Here is a 22,691-nt window from a genome sequence, read left to right as displayed (position 1 = left end):
CCTGCTATTCACTGGACTGAAAACTGCGGATATGTGGACTCAGAGAACTCTGTTGAACATTTCTTCTGTGAAAGCCTCAAGGACTTCTCTTTATTCCAGCTTAACGACACTGCTACGCGTTTCACTAGCTCTGGTCATGGTAATATCCTCGATCTAGTCATTAGCAATGTGCCGGAAAGAGTGTCATCTGTGGAAGTACTCAACCCTGTAGAGACGGGCATCTTTACAGACCATCATGTGCTGCTTTTCGACCTTGCTGTGCACAGGCGACGGACCAAAAAACCTGATCGCCATGTATATAACTTCAAAGCTGCAAACCTTGTGGAGCTCAAAAGGGATATACGACTTTCCAGTGGTCTTGAGACCTCCTCTAGCTTAGATAACATCAATGAGTGTTGGCAAAATTGGAAGAATACGCTCTTACATCTTGCGGACAAGCATATTCCTAAAGTAAAGATCAAAAACTCAAACACCCCGCCTTGGATAGATGGAGAAGTGAAACATGCGTTAAGGAAAAAAGAAACAGCTAGACATGCGTACAGGAAATATGGTGGTGATGGCCGATTATCTAAGTTCAAGGAGCTGAGGAGAGATGTGAAAAGATTGATAGAGTTCAAATATGTGGAATACTCAAAATCAATTGGAGAGTCAATTACAGAAAATCCAAAGCGGTTCTGGTCCTTTTTTAGGTATAAAACACGATCAAACTCCATTCCTGACATTGTTTCTTACAAGGGACAATTTCACAGAGATAGCTACTCCCAGGCTGAGGCTTTTAACCAGTTCTTTTTCTCCACCTTTACCTCTGACGAGTCTAGCTACCCAAATCAGCATGATCAAGATTCACAAGTTCCAAAGTTGGATAGCATAGTGTTGACTAATATGGAAGTATTGTCATCTCTGTCTTCACTCGATCCTCGCAAAGCCCCTGGCTCCGATGGCCTTCCAACATCAATTCTGAAAGAATGTGCTACAGAACTCTGTCCTTCTATCTGTAACCTGTTCAACAAATCTCTAGCAACTGGAGAGATTCCTGAGGAATGGAAGCACTCTGTGGTGGTTCCTGTGTTCAAAAAGGGCAAAAAAGAGGACGTCACCAACTACCGACCGATTTCATTGCTTTCTGTGTTATCTAAAGTGCTTGAACGCTGCGTGTATAACAATTTAATGGAACACATCGCCCAATTCTTTACAGATGCACAACATGGTTTCCTAAAGGGTCGTTCTACAGTTACTCAGTTGTTGTCGTTTTATCATAATGTGGGACTAAGTCTGGATAAAGGTCTTCAGACTGATGTCATTTATCTGGACCTAGCTAAAGCATTTGATAGTGTATCGCATAGAAAACTGCTTGTCAAACTCACTACCTACGGCATTTCTGATACTCTTCTTAAATGGATGGAAAACTATTTAAGTGATCGTCACCAGAAATTTATTATCAATGGAGTGACGTCTTCTAGTCTTCCCGTTACTTCTGGAGTACCACAGGGCAGTATACTAGGTCCTCTTCTATTCCTAGTATATGTGAATGATCTACCCACTGCTGTTAACAACAACGTGGTCCTATTTGCAGACGATTCTAAACTGTGCAACGAGATTAATTGTGAAGATGATGCAAAAAATCTTCAAAGTGATCTTGATACTCTTAGCGTCTGGAGCAAGCAATGGAGTCTCCGTTATAACAGTTCAAAATGTGAAGCATTGTCAATTACCAGAAAGAAATCACCTATAACCTATCAGTATGAAATGGACGGTGTGCCACTAAATCAAGTAACATCACAAAGAGACTTAGGTGTAACCATTACATCTAACTTAAAATGGGACTGTCACATCATTAAAATTGTCTCAAAAGGGTATAAAATGTTGGGTTTTTTATGTAGACATCTAAATAAGAATTTCAGTCTTACAACTAGGAGATTGCTTTATCTTACATTTATCAGATCTCAAGTGGGGTATGCTAGTGAACTTTGGGCTCCCCAAACTATTTGTAGCATGCAGCGACTTGAACAGCTACAACGTCGTTCAACCAAGTTTATTCTTAACCTACATTGGCAAAATAAAGTACCTTACATAGATAGGCTAAGGCAAACTAATTTATTGCCCTTAACTTACTGGCATGAGGCTAAAGACCTCATATTTTATTTTAGATGTCGTTTAGAATACTACAACATTAATATTCCTGACTTTGTTAAACCTAAAATGTCTATTAGATCTACGCGTAATTCGTCCGACTTAGATGTTCATGTTCCTAGATGTCGTACTAAACTTTTCCAAGCTTCCTACTTTAATCGATTAGCCAAACTGTGGAATAATCTCCCAGTTTTTATTCGCAGCTCCACTTCGCTTGCTCAATTTAAATCTCGTTTGCTCAAGTTTTATAAAGACGCTAGTGACAAGTCATACAATCAATTTAACTTTTTAACCTGGAAATCCCTGTGTCCTAAATGTTCTTCCTCTCTTAATCTTCTTCTACCTAAGCAATGTTGCTATTAACTAATACTCGGATATTAATTAACTATCATATTAATTGTTTAAGAGTTGTCCATATTTACATGTTTTATGATTATCATTAGATTATCTCATCTATTTAGTATTTAGTTGAAATTATTTTAGTCATATAGGCGGCACTGTTATTGGAGCCTAGCTCTGTTGTGTTTGCCTTGCCATTTACTAAGTTTACTAAGTTTTTTATTACATAATTTCATTTTATATCTTATTTTTATTGTTAGTTTATTTGTGCAATGGCAGAAACTTAATAAAAAAAAAAAAATTCCTTTACATACGTGTGTGGGTTTTTTTTTAAAGTGGTTTTATTAAAGATGGCATGATACCACCATTGAGTATCAGGAAGTATCAGTACTCATCCGATATTTCTTTGAACTGAAGCACTTAAAAAATACAGGAAAAAAGTCACTAAAACTTATTTAAAAAAAAAAAAAACATACACAGCGTTGCTAGTTCGATTCCCAGGATCAGCAGGAAAAATGTGAGGGGAGTTGAGTGAATGAGCAGCACTTTCCTGTTCCTCTGTATTACGGCTGAAGTGCCCTTGAGCAAGACACCGAACCCCCAACTGCTCCCCGGGCGCTGTAGTCTAGCTGCCCGCTCTTCTGTGTGTGTGTGTGTGTGTGTGTTCACTGTTTCAGTTGGGTTAAATGCAGAGGAGGAATTTCACTGTGCTTGAGCCCATGTTTACATTAGACCGTATCAGCGGATCATCAGATTAACATTTTTAAAACGATTAGTGTGCACACAGCAACACCAATACACGATTAGCGTGCACACAGCAACGCCAATACACGGATACGCTCGGCTCCGCAGGCATCCTGCGCTCCAAATCACTCCGCCCTGAACAGCGAGTGCCCTCTGGAGGGTGCGCACTCCGGCCCTGCGCAGCTCACAGAGCGTGCGAGTGAAGTGAACAAGCTGTGATTCGGGACTGAGCCGCTGTGTGTGTGATCCCAGCGCATATCACTTACCACTTGCAAGTGGAAGGATGGCAAGCCTAAAGACAATCATAACTACACAATGGGCAGTATTTGCATCAGTATTTGCAGTATTTTCATACTTTTATACTCTTTAATGAAAGGTGATACAAGGCGGAAGTCGGCGCCGTTTTTCAGCAGTCACGTCACATGACCAACGCCAGCGAATCAGGAAGGTGGATGTCACAGTGACGTTGTCCAATGAGACGCCAGCTAGAGCTCAGCACAGCGTATCCGCGTATTCTGAATGTTTACACAGCACCGGAGCTGACACGATCTGGATTGAATACGTGGACGCTGGCGGATTCCCGTTTCCAGGCGGTTTAATGTAAACGGACAGTGCATCCGCGAAGAAAACGAGACAGATACGGTCTAATGTAAACGTGAGTGTGCATGCGACAAAAGTAAAGGTTTATTATTATTATTATTATTATTCAAAACTGCAACTTCACACAAAAATCACCGACACTAGAGATTTAATAAAGTATAAATATATTAACAGTTGTTATATCCTCACATAAAAAATGACAATCAACACTCTGTGTGTAAACTTTTCCAGTTTCCTCAGAAAAAAAAGATTTTTCTGAAACCCAATTCCAGTCTTATCTTCTTGTTACAGGATGAGATTAAATTCAGTCTGTTTTTCTCAGATATCTCATGCACAAGATGCTGCAGGTTATAAATCACACATTCAGATGTTTGCAAGGTTTTTGGGGGGTTTTGACAACTTTACAGATGTGAAGTTTTATTGGCCTAAACTGTGTGTTCTGATCACACTCTCTGTGGAGAGATCGGCCTCGTAAATCTTTAATAATGCTGTTATTCTGTGTGTGTGTGTGTGTGTGTGTGTGTGTGTGTGTGTGTGTGTGTGTGTGTGTGTGTGTAAAAAAGTAAGTAAGCATTTGCATGCATTTTGCTCTTTGTTTGAAGAAAAAAAGGGTCAAATGTCCTCACAATCATTCGGTCCTTACAAAACATGCACTGTTTTTATAACTTTTATTGGACAAACAACTAAAAGAGGCAAAATAATATTGTTTTTGATCTGAGTTAAAGAAGTGTTATAATTTAATTAATGATTATAATCTAATGAAACTTTATAAATAGTTCCAATAACCGGTGTGTCTATGGACGGTCCTCAGAAAGACAGAAAAATATAAGCCTGAAAGGACAGGAACAATGGGGTTTGTTTGTTTTTTTCTGAGGAAAGAAACTAAGCAGATGTCCTGAAGACTTGTCTGTTAAATCCATCAGCTAACTTTTATTCTTTATTTTATTATCTCAGTTTTTAGTGTTTGTCCTGATTTTCGGCTGTGTCCTGACTACTGGTGCATGTTTGCTTTAAAAACCACAAAGCTTTAAAATGTTTTTGCAGCCAAAGCACTTCACAGTTAAACTCTTTCACACAGAGAGAGCTCGCATTGTAAATCAAATAACTATAATAAAACATACATTTTAACTATAATCAGATCAATCCTCGCAAAAGAAAAAGCAGTTAAATAAATTTCTTTTCCAAATCCAATTCCAAACTTTTCCATTTGTTACAGATCCGGTATGGGATCTCTTCCACACGGAGAAACCTTCACAAATCTCCTCTGTGGAACATGTGGATGAGTGTGTGATGAAATAAAGTGTAAAGTTCTCTGTAGTTTGTGGAACACAGTGTGAGAGTCGAGTGTGTTTAGTGTCACTGTGTTGAGTGCACTGTTTCACACACACACACACACACACACACAAGTCTCTTCACCTTTCCAGAGAAAAAGATCTTATTCAAATTGGAATTACTGTATTTGCATTAAAACTAGCCCCTCCCACATTACCACCCACAGCTGACATCTGACGAATCAGAGCCAGCCTGGATCTCCGAGAACAAACAACCTGGCGTTCAGTCTGCCTTCCTGTTTTCACCCCTTTTATTTTTAATGTAAAAAAAAGACACATTGAAAAAATATTTAAAAAGTAAAATGTTTTTTTTCTTCCTTTTAGAAAACACGACATGCTCAGTGTCTTTTGATTTTAATTAAAATCGTATAAACCTCCTCCTACTCACAGGCACACATGCAGATTGTTTTTTTGTTGCTGTTGTTTTTTATCAAAACCTTTCTCCATTTACTTTTAATATAAAAAAGACACCTAAGGTTTTATTGTTGTTGGTGGTGGTGCTTTTAAGTGTTTAATGGAAAGCATACGATGTTGTATTAGGGAGATTGTAGGTTAGGTTAAATAAATTAATACATTATTATTAATAATAATAATAATAATAATAATAATAATAATAATAAATTACGGAGGTATAGGAATGGGATAATATTCTGAGAAAAAACTCAGAGTTAAGTTTCTGATAAAGTAGTAAATTTATGAGAAAAAAGTCACAAATGTAGGTGAAGCGAAAATTGAGGGGTTTTTATGAAGAAACCACGTTTTTTCTTGTAAATTTCTGACTTTCTTCTGGTAAATTTATGATGTTTTTTCTCAAAAAATGTATGACTTTACAATCTCAGAGAATATATATATATATATATATATATATATATATATATATATATATATATATATATATAATATAAAATTCTAAGTTTATTCTCTGAATATTACCACCACGGGTTTTTGTTTTTTGTTTGTTTGTTTTTGTTTTTTTTGTCAAGAAGCCACATTTTTCTTGTAAATGTGATTTTTTTCTCACAAATTTGTGATTTTTATTTTCTCATAAACTTGACATTTTTTCTTGTCAATTTCTGACTTTTTTCCCTCATAAACTTATGATTTTACAATCTCAGAGAATATTTGTGTTTCTTCTCATAAATTTATGATTTTAATCGTGGAAATTCTGAGTTTATTCTCCGAATATCCCCACCCTCCCCCAGCTACGTAACTTATTTTTTACCCACAGTGGCACGAATGCACTGTCATAAAAGCATGTTGTTGTTGTTTTCTTTCAGAAAAACAACATTATACACTCAGCATTAACAGTTTAATACCCTGACCTTCGAAATGTACATAATAATAATAATAATAATAATAATAATAATAATAATTTATTTCCCAGTATTACTGTACTGATACATCACAGAACATAAAAATAATTTTAAAAAATAGTAATGAAATTTTATTAAATGAAAATAACACCCTTAAAAGATAGATAAATAAAATGGAACATGTAAATTAATAAAACTCTGTGTGACATGAGAATAAACTAAAATGAGACAGAGATGAATGCAGTTTATTGAGCTTTCTCCAGTTTGACACTTTAGTTGCTTTGTGAACAGTGAGAGAGAAATCGTTCTTATAAAATGATGTGTGTCATGATCGTGCTCAGACGTGAGCTAGGGCTCGGCGATATGACGATATACAATAACGATATGGTGGTCAATTATATCATGACACTTTTCTTTTAATGTGTTTAATTATAAAGTAACTGGAAGCTTCTGATGTGATGTCAAGTACTCGTTTATAAAATGATAACATTTACACTTGTATTTTTTCTCAGTTTTGATGTTTATTATTATTATTAGGGCCCGAGCCCGAAAGGGCGAAGGCCCTATTGATCTTGTTCGTTTTTTTATTAGGGCCCGAGCCCTATAGGGCGAAGGCCCTATTCATCTTGTTCGGTTTTTTATTATTAGGGCCCGAGCCCTATAGGGCGAAGGCCCTATTGATCTTGTTCGGTTTTTTATTAGGGCCCGAGCCCTATAGGGCGAAGGCCCTATTGATCTTGTTCGGTTTTTTATTATTATTATTCTTCTTATTATTATTATTCCTTAGTCGCGGCCGCTGTTCGGCCTTTTTTGGGGCACTTCCTGTGGACGAAAACGCGCATATTTTGGATCATTTTATCGGCATCCCCTACGCTACTCAGATCCAAAACCCCAGATCTGGGCGGGGCTCTGGGCCTCTATAGCGCCCCCTAACGCCTTGAAAATTTTGCCTTTTTTCGCAGGCTCCTGGTTGCCATATAGTTTGTCGTAGAGGAACGAAATTTGGTTCACATATGTATCTTACTGAGACGAACAAAAAATGTTCTATGAATGCATAGCCACGCCCAACAGGAAGTGAGGTAATTTTACTTTTGTGCGAAATGCATGGCCACGAAGACGGCGCAACTCCTCCTAGACCGTTCATGGGAATGTCACCAAAATTGATACACTTCATCTACAGACATGGCTGACAAAAGTTACTAAATACGTTTCACGTAGGATAAAACCTTCAGAAGTTATACGTCAATCAATTTTCACTTCAAAATTTTACATGCTAAAAAATTCATAACAAATCTTCTAATTGCTCAAATCTGCTCATACTTCACACGCAAATCACTCATTGGGCTTCTGACATGTTACCCAATTTCTGTGATATTTCGCCACTGGGGGCGCTATTTTTGGGCAAAAAATCCAATCTTTCCTCAAATTTGGTCAAACTTCACGGCCACCCTCTTACTACCTCCCATGTCATGTATACCGCATTTTGGGAATTTTCGTCCATGGGGGGCGCTGTTTTTGGCCGACGCAATTGCTCCAAAACGGGTTTTTGGTAAATAATTCCATAATGCTTTTCCTTCACACCACTACCTTGTGATAGTGCGTTCCTGTTGTAGACACTTATTTTTCCAACTCATAATCGCTCATGTACAGCATAGCGCCACCTTCTGACATGGGAAAAACCAAAAAATTTATTCTTCAAAAATCTATATCTCATCTTCTATTTACTCAATTGTCATCAAACTTCATACGCAAACTCTTCATAGCTCACCTGACATGTCCGCCAAATTTTGTGCACTTTCGCCCCTGGGGGTGCTGGTTATGGCGGAAATGATATTGCAGCTTCTGATTTGTCAAACTTGGCAAGCAAACTCTTTTCAAGACCCTTATTGGGGCGCTTGCCAAGGTCGACAACGCACGAAATTTGGCTCCTTTTTCTTAGACTGCCACCGCTACTGAGAACCAAAAGCCCAGATCCAGCCGGGCCTCAGGGCCTCTATAGCGCCCCCTAACTCGTTGTGATTTTGGCCTCCCGCTTTAAGGTGCCTGGTTGCCATGTAGTTTGTAGGAGTGGCATGCCATTTGGTACGCATATGTATCTCACTAAGCCGGACAAAAATGTAATGCCAATGCATTAGCCACGCCCAACAGGAAGTGAGGTAATTTCACTTTTGTGCGAAATGCATGGCCATGAAGACGGCGCAACTCCTCCTAGACTGTTCATAGGAATGTCACCAAAATTGATACACATCATCTACAGACATGGCTGACAAAAGTTACTAAATAAGTTTCACGTAGCTTAAACCGCTCAGAAGTTATACGTCAATCAATTTTTAATGCAAAATTTTACATGCTTAAAAATTCATAACAAATCTTCTAATTGCTCAAAACTGCTCATACTTCACACGCAAATCCCTCCTTGGGCTTCTGACATGTTCCCCATTTTCTGTGATATTTCGCCACTGGGGGCGCTATTTTTGGGCAAACAATCCAATCTTTCCTCAAATTTGGTCAAACTTCACGGCCACCCTCTTACTACCGCCCATGTCATGTACACCACATTTTGGGAATTTTCGTCCATGGGGGGCGCTGTTTTTGGCCGACGCAATTTCTCCAAAACGGGTTTTTGGTAAATAATTCCATAATGCTTTTCCTTCACACCACTACCTTGTGATAGTGCATTGCTGTTGTAGACACTTATTTCTCCAACTCATAATCGCTCATGTACAGCATAGCGCCACCTTCTGACATGGGAAAAACCAAAAAATTTATTCTTCAAAAATCTATCTCTCATCTTCCATTTACTCAATTGTCATCAAACTTCATACGCAAACTCTTCATAGCTCTCCTGACATATCCGCCAAATTTTGTGCACTTTCACCCCTGGGGGTGCTGGTTATGGCACAAATGATATTGCAGCTTCTGATTGGTCAAACTTGGCAAGCAGACTCTTTACGGTATTTCGCGGGGACGCATGCCCCCGCCCCCCCTGGCCGCTGGCGCGAGGGCCCGTCGAGGCCGCTTGCGGCTTTAATTATTATTATTATTATTATTATTATTATTCCTTAGTCGCGGTCGCTGTTCGGCCTTTTTTGGGGCACTTCCTGTGGACGAAAACGCGCATATTTTGGATCATTTTATCGGCATCCCCTACGCTACTCAGATCCAAAACCCCAGATCTGGGCGGGGCTCTGGGCCTCTATAGCGCCCCCTAACGCCTTGAAAATTTTGCCTTTTTTCGAAGGCTCCTGGTTGCCATATAGTTTGTCGTAGAGGAACGAAATTTGGTTCACAGATGTATCTTACTGAGACGAACAAAAAACGTTCTATGAATGCATAGCCACGCCCAACAGGAAGTGAGGTAATTTTACTTTTGTGCGAAATGCATGGCCACGAAAACGGCGCAACTCCTCCTAGACCGTTCATGGGAATGTCACCAAAATTGATACACATCATCTACAGACATGGCTGACAAAAGTTACTAAATACGTTTCACGTAGGATAAAACGTTCAGAAGTTATACGTCAATCAATTTTCACTTCAAAATTTTACATGCTAAAAAATTCATAACAAATCTTCTAATTGCTCAAAACTGCTCATACTTCACACGCAAATCACTCATTGGGCTTCTGACATGTTACCCAATTTCTGTGATATTTCGCCACTGGGGGCGCTATTTTTGGGCAAAAAAACCAATCTTTCCTCAAATTTGGTCAAACTTCACGGCCACCCTCTTACTACCTCCCATGTCATGTATACCGCATTTTGGGAATTTTCGTCCATGGGGGGCGCTGTTTTTGGCCGACGCAATTGCTCCAAAACGGGTTTTTGGTAAATAATTCCATAATGCTTTTCCTTCACACCACTACCTTGTGATAGTGCGTTCCTGTTGTGGACACTTATTTTTCCAACTCATAATCGCTCATGTACAGCATAGCGCCACCTTCTGACATGGGAAAAACCAAAAAATTTATTCTTCAAAAATCTATATCTCATCTTCTATTTACTCAATTGTCATCAAACTTCATACGCAAACTCTTCATAGCTCACCTGACATGTCCGCCAAATTTTGTGCACTTTCGCCCCTGGGGGTGCTGGTTATGGCGGAAATGATATTGCAGCTTCTGATTTGTCAAACTTGGCAAGCAAACTCTTTTCAAGACCCTTATTGGGGCGCTTGCCATGGTCGACAACGCACGAAATTTGGCTCCTTTTTCTTAGACTGCCACCGCTACTGAGAACCAAAAGCCCAGATCCAGCCGGGCCTCAGGGCCTCTATAGCGCCCCCTAACTCGTTGTGATTTTGGCCTCCCGCTTTAAGGTGCCTGGTTGCCATGTAGTTTGTAGGAGTGGCGTGCCATTTGGTACGCATATGTATCTCACTAAGCCGGTCAAAAATGTAATGCCAATGCATTAGCCACGCCCAACAGGAAGTGAGGTAATTTCACTTTTGTGCGAAATGCATGGCCACGGAGACGGCGCAACTCCTCCTAGACTGTTCATAGGAATGTCACCAAAATTGATACACATCATCTACAGACATGGCTGACAAAAGTTACTAAATAAGTTTCGCGTAGCTTGAACCGCTCAGAAGTTACACGTCAATCAATTTTTAATGCAAAATTTTACATGCTTAAAAATTCATAACAAATCTTCTAATTGCTCAAAACTGCTCATACTTCACACGCAAATCCCTCATTGGGCTTCTGACATGTTCCCCATTTTCTGTGATATTTCGCCACTGGGGGCGCTATTTTTGGGCAAACAATCCAATCTTTCCTCACATTTGGTCAAACTTCACGGCCACCCTCTTACTACCGCCCATGTCATGTATACCACATTTTGGGAATTTTCGTCCATGGGGGGCGCTGTTTTTGGCCGACGCAATTTCTCCAAAACGGGTTTTTGGTAAATAATTCCATAATGCTTTTCCTTCACACCACTACCTTGTGATAGTGCGTTGCTGTTGTAGACACTTATTTCTCCAACTCATAATCGCTCATGTACAGCATAGCGCCACCTTCTGACATGGGAAAAACCAAAAAATTTATTCTTCAAAAATCTTCCAGGTTGCCTAATAGGCCGCAAAACGTATTTTGCAGGAGGTACGAGTGCCCCCGCCCCCTTGGCCGCTGCCCGGCGAGGGCCCGTCAAGGCCGCTTGCGGCTTTAATTATTATTATTATTATTATTATTATTATTATTAGGGCCCGAGCCCTATAGGGCGAAGGCCCTATTGATCTTGTTCGGTTTTTTATTATTATTATTATTATTATTATTCCTTAGTCGCGGTCGCTGTTCGGCCTTTTTTGGGGCACTTCCTGTGGACGAAAACGCGCATATTTTGGATCATTTTATCGGCATCCCCTACGCTACTCAGATCCAAAACCCCAGATCTGGGCGGGGCTCTGGGCCTCTATAGCGCCCCCTAACGCCTTGAAAATTTTGCCTTTTTTCGAAGGCTCCTGGTTGCCATATAGTTTGTCGTAGAGGAACGAAATTTGGTTCACATATGTATCTTACTGAGACGAACAAAAAACGTTCTATGAATGCATAGCCACGCCCAACAGGAAGTGAGGTAATTTTACTTTTGTGCGAAATGCATGGCCACGAAGACGGCGCAACTCCTCCTAGACCGTTCATGGGAATGTCACCAAAATTGATACACATCATCTACAGACATGGCTGACAAAAGTTACTAAATACGTTTCACGTAGGATAAAACGTTCAGAAGTTATACGTCAATCAATTTTCACTTCAAAATTTTACATGCTAAAAAATTCATAACAAATCTTCTAATTGCTCAAAACTGCTCATACTTCACACGCAAATCACTCATTGGGCTTCTGACATGTTACCCAATTTCTGTGATATTTCGCCACTGGGGGCGCTATTTTTGGGCAAAAAATCCAATCTTTCCTCAAATTTGGTCAAACTTCACGGCCACCCTCTTACTACCTCCCATGTCATGTATACCGCATTTTGGGAATTTTCGTCCATGGGGGGCGCTGTTTTTGGCCGACGCAATTGCTCCAAAACGGGTTTTTGGTAAATAATTCCATAATGCTTTTCCTTCACACCACTACCTTGTGATAGTGCGTTCCTGTTGTGGACACTTATTTTTCCAACTCATAATCGCTCATGTACAGCATAGCGCCACCTTCTGACATGGGAAAAACCAAAAAATTTATTCTTCAAAAATCTATATCTCATCTTCTATTTACTCAATTGTCATCAAACTTCATACGCAAACTCTTCATAGCTCACCTGACATGTCCGCCAAATTTTGTGCACTTTCGCCCCTGGGGGTGCTGGTTATGGCGGAAATGATATTGCAGCTTCTGATTTGTCAAACTTGGCAAGCAAACTCTTTTCAAGACCCTTATTGGGGCGCTTGCCATGGTCGACAACGCACGAAATTTGGCTCCTTTTTCTTAGACTGCCACCGCTACTGAGAACCAAAAGCCCAGATCCAGCCGGGCCTCAGGGCCTCTATAGCGCCCCCTAACTCGTTGTGATTTTGGCCTCCCGCTTTAAGGTGCCTGGTTGCCATGTAGTTTGTAGGAGTGGCGTGCCATTTGGTACGCATATGTATCTCACTAAGCCGGACAAAAATGTAATGCCAATGCATTAGCCACGCCCAACAGGAAGTGAGGTAATTTCACTTTTGTGCGAAATGCATGGCCACGAAGACGGCGCAACTCCTCCTAGACTGTTCATAGGAATGTCACCAAAATTGATACACATCATCTACAGACATGGCTGACAAAAGTTACTAAATAAGTTTCGCGTAGCTTGACCCGCTCAGAAGTTATACGTCAATCAATTTTTAATGCAAAATTTTACATGCTTAAAAATTCATAACAAATCTTCTAATTGCTCAAAACTGCTCATACTTCACACGCAAATCCCTCATTGGGCTTCTGACATGTTCCCCATTTTCTGTGATATTTCGCCACTGGGGGCGCTATTTTTGGGCAAACAATCCAATCTTTCCTCAAATTTGGTCAAACTTCACGGCCACCCTCTTACTACCGCCCATGTCATGTATACCACATTTTGGGAATTTTCGTCCATGGGGGGCGCTGTTTTTGGCCGACGCAATTTCTCCAAAACGGGTTTTTGGTAAATAATTCCATAATGCTTTTCCTTCACACCACTACCTTGTGATAGTGCGTTGCTGTTGTAGACACTTATTTCTCCAACTCATAATCGCTCATGTACAGCATAGCGCCACCTTCTGACATGGGAAAAACCAAAAAATTTATTCTTCAAAAATCTTCCAGGTTGCCTAATAGGCCGCAAAACGTATTTTGCAGGAGGTACGAGTGCCCCCGCCCCCTTGGCCGCTGCCCGGCGAGGGCCCGTCAAGGCCGCTTGCGGCTTTAATTATTATTATTATTATTATTAGGGCCCGAGCCCTATAGGGCGAAGGCCCTATTGATCTTGTTCGGTTTTTTATTATTATTATTATTAGGGCCCGAGCCCTATAGGGCGAAGGCCCTATTGATCTTGTTCGGTTTTTTATTATTATTATTATTATTATTATTCCTTAGTCGCGGTCGCTGTTCGGCCTTTTTTGGGGCACTTCCTGTGGACGAAAACGCGCATATTTTGGATCATTTTATCGGCATCCCCTACGCTACTCAGATCCAAAACCCCAGATCTGGGCGGGGCTCTGGGCCTCTATAGCGCCCCCTAACGCCTTGAAAATTTTGCCTTTTTTCGAAGGCTCCTGGTTGCCATATAGTTTGTCGTAGAGGAACGAAATTTGGTTCACATATGTATCTTACTGAGACGAACAAAAAACGTTCTATGAATGCATAGCCACGCCCAACAGGAAGTGAGGTAATTTTACTTTTGTGCGAAATGCATGGCCACGAAGACGGCGCAACTCCTCCTAGACCGTTCATGGGAATGTCACCAAAATTGATACACATCATCTACAGACATGGCTGACAAAAGTTACTAAATACGTTTCACGTAGGATAAAACGTTCAGAAGTTATACGTCAATCAATTTTCACTTCAAAATTTTACATGCTAAAAAATTCATAACAAATCTTCTAATTGCTCAAAACTGCTCATACTTCACACGCAAATCACTCATTGGGCTTCTGACATGTTACCCAATTTCTGTGATATTTCGCCACTGGGGGCGCTATTTTTGGGCAAAAAATCCAATCTTTCCTCAAATTTGGTCAAACTTCACGGCCACCCTCTTACTACCTCCCATGTCATGTATACCGCATTTTGGGAATTTTCGTCCATGGGGGGCGCTGTTTTTGGCCGACGCAATTGCTCCAAAACGGGTTTTTGGTAAATAATTCCATAATGCTTTTCCTTCACACCACTACCTTGTGATAGTGCGTTCCTGTTGTGGACACTTATTTTTCCAACTCATAATCGCTCATGTACAGCATAGCGCCACCTTCTGACATGGGAAAAACCAAAAAATTTATTCTTCAAAAATCTATATCTCATCTTCTATTTACTCAATTGTCATCAAACTTCATACGCAAACTCTTCATAGCTCACCTGACATGTCCGCCAAATTTTGTGCACTTTCGCCCCTGGGGGTGCTGGTTATGGCGGAAATGATATTGCAGCTTCTGATTTGTCAAACTTGGCAAGCAAACTCTTTTCAAGACCCTTATTGGGGCGCTTGCCATGGTCGACAACGCACGAAATTTGGCTCCTTTTTCTTAGACTGCCACCGCTACTGAGAACCAAAAGCCCAGATCCAGCCGGGCCTCAGGGCCTCTATAGCGCCCCCTAACTCGTTGTGATTTTGGCCTCCCGCTTTAAGGTGCCTGGTTGCCATGTAGTTTGTAGGAGTGGCGTGCCATTTGGTACGCATATGTATCTCACTAAGCCGGACAAAAATGTAATGCCAATGCATTAGCCACGCCCAACAGGAAGTGAGGTAATTTCACTTTTGTGCGAAATGCATGGCCACGAAGACGGCGCAACTCCTCCTAGACTGTTCATAGGAATGTCACCAAAATTGATACACATCATCTACAGACATGGCTGACAAAAGTTACTAAATAAGTTTCGCGTAGCTTGACCCGCTCAGAAGTTATACGTCAATCAATTTTTAATGCAAAATTTTACATGCTTAAAAATTCATAACAAATCTTCTAATTGCTCAAAACTGCTCATACTTCACACGCAAATCCCTCATTGGGCTTCTGACATGTTCCCCATTTTCTGTGATATTTCACCACTGGGGGCGCTATTTTTGGGCAAACAATCCAATCTTTCCTCAAATTTGGTCAAACTTCACGGCCACCCTCTTACTACCGCCCATGTCATGTATACCACATTTTGGGAATTTTCGTCCATGGGGGGCGCTGTTTTTGGCCGACGCAATTTCTCCAAAACGGGTTTTTGGTAAATAATTCCATAATGCTTTTCCTTCACACCACTACCTTGTGATAGTGCGTTGCTGTTGTAGACACTTATTTCTCCAACTCATAATCGCTCATGTACAGCATAGCGCCACCTTCTGACATGGGAAAAACCAAAAAATTTATTCTTCAAAAATCTTCCAGGTTGCCTAATAGGCCGCAAAACGTATTTTGCAGGAGGTACGAGTGCCCCCGCCCCCTTGGCCGCTGCCCGGCGAGGGCCCGTCAAGGCCGCTTGCGGCTTTAATTATTCTTATTATTATTATTATTCCTTAGTCGCGGTCGCTGTTCGGCCTTTTTTGGGGCACTTCCTGTGGACGAAAACGCGCATATTTTGGATCATTTTATCGGCATCCCCTACGCTACTCAGATCCAAAACCCCAGATCTGGGCGGGGCTCTGGGCCTCTATAGCGCCCCCTAACGCCTTGAAAATTTTGCCTTTTTTCGAAGGCTCCTGGTTGCCATATGGTTTGTCGTAGAGGAACGAAATTTGGTTCACATATGTATCTTACTGACACGAACAAAAAAAGTTCTATGAATGCATAGCCACGCCCAACAGGAAGTGAGGTAATTTTACTTTTGTGCGAAATGCATGGCCACGAAGACGGCGCAACTCCTCCTAGACCGTTCATGGGAATGTCACCAAAATTGATACACATCATCTACAGACATGGCTGACAAAAGTTACTAAATACGTTTCACGTAGGATAAAACGTTCAGAAGTTATACGTCAATCAATTTTCACTTCAAAATTTTACATGCTAAAAAATTCATAACAAATCTTCTAATTGCTCAAAACTGCTCATACTTCACACGCAAATCACTCATTGGGCTTCTGACATGTTACCCAATTTCTGTGATATTTCGCCACTGGGGGCGCTATTTTTGGGCAAAAAATCCAATCTTTCCTCAAATTTGGTCAAACTTCACGGCCACCCTCTTACTACCTCCCATGTCATGTATACCGCATTTTGGGAATTTTCGTCCATGGGGGGCGCTGTTTTTGGCCGACGCAATTGCTCCAAAACGGGTTTTTGGTAAATAATTCCATAATGCTTTTCCTTCACACCACTACCTTGTGATCGTGCGTTCCTGTTGTAGACACTTATTTTTCCAACTCATAATCGCTCATGTACAGCATAGCGCCACCTTCTGACATGGGAAAAACCAAAAAATTTATTCTTCAAAAATCTATATCTCATCTTCTATTTACTCAATTGTCATCAAACTTCATACGCAAACTCTTCATAGCTCACCTGACATGTCCGCCAAATTTTGTGCACTTTTGCCCCTGGGGGTGCTGGTTATGGCGGAAATGATATTGCAGCTTCTGATTTGTCAAACTTGGCAAGCAAACTCTTTTCAAGACCCTTATTGGGGCGCTTGCCATGGTCGACAACGCACGAAATTTGGCTCCTTTTTCTTAGACTGCCACCGCTACTGAGAACCAAAAGCCCAGATCCAGCCGGGCCTCAGGGCCTCTATAGCGCCCCCTAACTCGTTGTGATTTTGGCCTCCCGCTTTAAGGTGCCTGGTTGCCATGTAGTTTGTAGGAGTGGCATGCCATTTGGTACGCATATGTATCTCACTAAGCCGGACAAAAATGTAATGCCAATGCATTAGCCACGCCCAACAGGAAGTGAGGTAATTTCACTTTTGTGCGAAATGCATGGCCACGAAGACGGCGCAACTCCTCCTAGACTGTTCATAGGAATGTCACCAAAATTGATACACATCATCTACAGACATGGCTGACAAAAGTTACTAAATAAGTTTCACGTAGCTTAAACCGCTCAGAAGTTATACGTCAATCAATTTTTAATGCAAAATTTTACATGCTTAAAAATTCATAACAAATCTTCTAATTGCTCAAAACTGCTCATACTTCACACGCAAATCCCTCATTGGGCTTCTGACATGTTCCCCATTTTCTGTGATATTTCGCCACTGGGGGCGCTATTTTTGGGCAAACAATCCAATCTTTCCTCAAATTTGGTCAAACTTCACGGCCACCCTCTTACTACCGCCCATGTCATGTATACCACATTTTGGGAATTTTCGTCCATGGGGGGCGCTGTTTTTGGCCGACGCAATTTCTCCAAAACGGGTTTTTGGTAAATAACTCCATAATGCTTTTCCTTCACACCACTACCTTGTGATAGTGCGTTGCTGTTGTAGACACTTATTTCTCCAACTCATAATCGCTCATGTACAGCATAGCGCCACCTTCTGACATGGGAAAAACCAAAAACTTTATTCTTCAAAAATCTATCTCTCATCTTCTATTTACTCAATTGTCATCAAACTTCATACGCAAACTCTTCATAGCTCTCCTGACATATCCGCCAAATTTTGTGCACTTTCACCCCTGGGGGTGCTGGTTATGGCACAAATGATATTGCAGCTTCTGATTGGTCAAACTTGGCAAGCAGACTCTTTACGGTATTTCGCGGGGACGCATGCCCCCGCCCCCCCTGGCCGCTGGCGCGAGGGCCCGTCAAGGCCGCTTGCGGCTTTAATTATTATTCTTATTATTATTATTATTCCTTAGTCGCGGTCGCTGTTCGGCCTTTTTTGGGGCACTTCCTGTGGACGAAAACGCGCATATTTTGGATCATTTTATCGGCATCCCCTACGCTACTCAGATCCAAAACCCCAGATCTGGGCGGGGCTCTGGGCCTCTATAGCGCCCCCTAACGCCTTGAAAATTTTGCCTTTTTTCGAAGGCTCCTGGTTGCCATATAGTTTGTCGTAGAGGAACGAAATTTGGTTCACATATGTATCTTACTGACACGAACAAAAAAAGTTCTATGAATGCATAGCCACGCCCAACAGGAAGTGAGGTAATTTTACTTTTGTGCGAAATGCATGGCCACGAAGACGGCGCAACTCCTCCTAGACCGTTCATGGGAATGTCACCAAAATTGATACACATCATCTACAGACATGGCTGACAAAAGTTACTAAATACGTTTCACGTAGGATAAAACGTTCAGAAGTTATACGTCAATCAATTTTCACTTCAAAATTTTACATGCTAAAAAATTCATAACAAATCTTCTAATTGCTCAAAACTGCTCATACTTCACACGCAAATCACTCATTGGGCTTCTGACATGTTACCCAATTTCTGTGATATTTCGCCACTGGGGGCGCTATTTTTGGGCAAAAAATCCAATCTTTCCTCAAATTTGGTCAAACTTCACGGCCACCCTCTTACTACCTCCCATGTCATGTATACCGCATTTTGGGAATTTTCGTCCATGGGGGGCGCTGTTTTTGGCCGACGCAATTGCTCCAAAACGGGTTTTTGGTAAATAATTCCATAATGCTTTTCCTTCACACCACTACCTTGTGATAGTGCGTTCCTGTTGTAGACACTTATTTTTCCAACTCATAATCGCTCATGTACAGCATAGCGCCACCTTCTGACATGGGAAAAACCAAAAAATTTATTCTTCAAAAATCTATATCTCATCTTCTATTTACTCAATTGTCATCAAACTTCATACGCAAACTCTTCATAGCTCACCTGACATGTCCGCCAAATTTTGTGCACTTTCGCCCCTGGGGGTGCTGGTTATGGCGGAAATGATATTGCAGCTTCTGATTTGTCAAACTTGGCAAGCAAACTCTTTTCAAGACCCTTATTGGGGCGCTTGCCATGGTCGACAACGCACGAAATTTGGCTCCTTTTTCTTAGACTGCCACCGCTACTGAGAACCAAAAGCCCAGATCCAGCCGGGCCTCAGGGCCTCTATAGCGCCCCCTAACTCGTTGTGATTTTGGCCTCCCGCTTTAAGGTGCCTGGTTGCCATGTAGTTTGTAGGAGTGGCATGCCATTTGGTACGCATATGTATCTCACTAAGCCGGACAAAAATGTAATGCCAATGCATTAGCCACGCCCAACAGGAAGTGAGGTAATTTCACTTTTGTGCGAAATGCATGGCCACGAAGACGGCGCAACTCCTCCTAGACTGTTCATAGGAATGTCACCAAAATTGATACACATCATCTACAGACATGGCTGACAAAAGTTACTAAATAAGTTTCACGTAGCTTAAACCGCTCAGAAGTTATACGTCAATCAATTTTTAATGCAAAATTTTACATGCTTAAAAATTCATAACAAATCTTCTAATTGCTCAAAACTGCTCATACTTCACACGCAAATCCCTCATTGGGCTTCTGACATGTTCCCCATTTTCTGTGATATTTCGCCACTGGGGGCGCTATTTTTGGGCAAACAATCCAATCTTTCCTCAAATTTGGTCAAACTTCACGGCCACCCTCTTACTACCGCCCATGTCATGTATACCACATTTTGGGAATTTTCGTCCATGGGGGGCGCTGTTTTTGGCCGACGCAATTTCTCCAAAACGGGTTTTTGGTAAATAATTCCATTACGCTTTTCCTTCACACCACTACCTTGTGATAGTGCGTTGCTGTTGTAGACACTTATTTCTCCATCTCATAATCGCTCATGTACAGCATAGCGCCACCTTCTGACATGGGAAAAACCAAAAAATTTATTCTTCAAAAATCTATCTCTCATCTTCTATTTACTCAATTGTCATCAAACTTCATACGCAAACTCTTCATAGCTCTCCTGACATATCCGCCAAATTTTGTGCACTTTCACCCCTGGGGGTGCTGGTTATGGCACAAATGATATTGCAGCTTCTGATTGGTCAAACTTGGCAAGCAGACTCTTTACGGTATTTCGCGGGGACGCATGCCCCCGCCCCCCCTGGCCGCTGGCGCGAGGGCCCGTCAAGGCCGCTTGCGGCTTTAATTATTATTATTCTTATTATTATTATTATTATTCCTTAGTCGCGGTCGCTGTTCGGCCTTTTTTGGGGCACTTCCTGTGGACGAAAACGCGCATATTTTGGATGATTTTATCGGCATCCCCTACGCTACTCAGATCCAAAACCCCAGATCTGGGCGGGGCTCTGGGCCTCTATAGCGCCCCCTAACGCCTTGAAAATTTTGCCTTTTTTCGAAGGCTCCTGGTTGCCATATAGTTTGTCGTAGAGGAACGAGATTTGGTTCACATATGTATCTTACTGAGACGAACAAAAAACGTTCTATGAATGCATAGCCACGCCCAACAGGAAGTGAGGTAATTTTACTTTTGTGCGAAATGCATGGCCACGATGACGGCGCAACTCCTCCTAGACCGTTCATGGGAATGTCACCAAAATTGATACACATCATCTACAGACATGGCTGACAAAAGTTACTAAATACGTTTCACGTAGGATAAAACGTTCAGAAGTTATACGTCAATCAATTTTCACTTCAAAATTTTACATGCTAAAAAATTCATAACAAATCTTCTAATTGCTCAAAACTGCTCATACTTCACACGCAAATCACTCATTGGGCTTCTGACATGTTACCCAATTTCTGTGATATTTCGCCACTGGGGGCGCTATTTTTGGGCAAAAAATCCAATCTTTCCTCAAATTTGGTCAAACTTCACGGCCACCCTCTTACTACCTCCCATGTCATGTATACCGCATTTTGGGAATTTTCGTCCATGGGGGGCGCTGTTTTTGGCCGACGCGATTGCTCCAAAACGGGTTTTTGGTAAATAATTCCATAATGCTTTTCCTTCACACCACTACCTTGTGATAGTGCGTTCCTGTTGTGGACACTTATTTTTCCAACTCATAATCGCTCATGTACAGCATAGCGCCACCTTCTGACATGGGAAAAACCAAAAAATTTATTCTTCAAAAATCTATATCTCATCTTCTATTTACTCAATTGTCATCAAACTTCATACGCAAACTCTTCATAGCTCACCTGACATGTCCGCCAAATTTTGTGCACTTTCGCCCCTGGGGGTGCTGGTTATGGCGGAAATGATATTGCAGCTTCTGATTTGTCAATCTTGGCAAGCAAACTCTTTTCAAGACCCTTATTGGGGCGCTTGCCATGGTCGACAACGCACGAAATTTGGCTCCTTTTTCTTAGACTGCCACCGCTTCTGAGAACCAAAAGCCCAGATCCAGCCGGGCCTCAGGGCCTCTATAGCGCCCCCTAACTCGTTGTGATTTTGGCCTCCCGCTTTAAGGTGCCTGGTTGCCATGTAGTTTGTAGGAGTGGCGTGCCATTTGGTACGCATATGTATCTCACTAAGCCGGACAAAAATGTAATGCCAATGCATTAGCCACGCCCAACAGGAAGTGAGGTAATTTCACTTTTGTGCGAAATGCATGGCCACGAAGACGGCGCAACTCCTCCTAGACTGTTCATAGGAATGTCACCAAAATTGATACACATCATCTACAGACATGGCTGACAAAAGTTACTAAATAAGTTTCACGTAGCTTGAACCGCTCAGAAGTTATACGTCAATCAATTTTTAATGCAAAATTTTACATGCTTAATAATTCATAACAAATCTTCTAATTGCTCAAAACTGCTCATACTTCACACGCAAATCCCTCATTTGGCTTCTGACATGTTCCCCATTTTCTGTGATATTTCGCCACTGGGGGCGCTATTTTTGGGCAAACAATCCAATCTTTCCTCAAATTTGGTCAAACTTCACGGCCACCCTCTTACTACCGCCCATGTCATGTATACCACATTTTGGGAATTTTCGTCCATGGGGGGCGCTGTTTTTGGCCGACGCAATTTCTCCAAAACGGGTTTTTGGTAAATAATTCCATAATGCTTTTCCTTCACACCACTACCTTGTGATAGTGCGTTGCTGTTGTAGACACTTATTTCTCCAACTCATAATCGCTCATGTACAGCATAGCGCCACCTTCTGACATGGGAAAAACCAAAAAATTTATTCTTCAAAAA

At 41.5% G+C, this 22,691-nt stretch overlaps 1 protein-coding gene across 1 annotated transcript in view; it reads left to right on the top strand.

The window, feature by feature from the left end:
- tspan2b (tetraspanin 2b) overlaps window positions 1-22,691 on the top strand; it is an 81,097-nt gene that overhangs the window by 12,100 nt on the left and 46,306 nt on the right. The window lies entirely within an intron of this gene.

The sequence above is a fragment of the Neoarius graeffei genome, chromosome 13 (genome assembly GCF_027579695.1).
Source record: "Neoarius graeffei isolate fNeoGra1 chromosome 13, fNeoGra1.pri, whole genome shotgun sequence".
Taxonomy (NCBI): Eukaryota; Metazoa; Chordata; class Actinopteri; order Siluriformes; family Ariidae; genus Neoarius; species Neoarius graeffei.
Note: the sequence above shows the minus strand (reverse complement) of the source record. Positions and strands in the feature narration are given on the sequence as shown.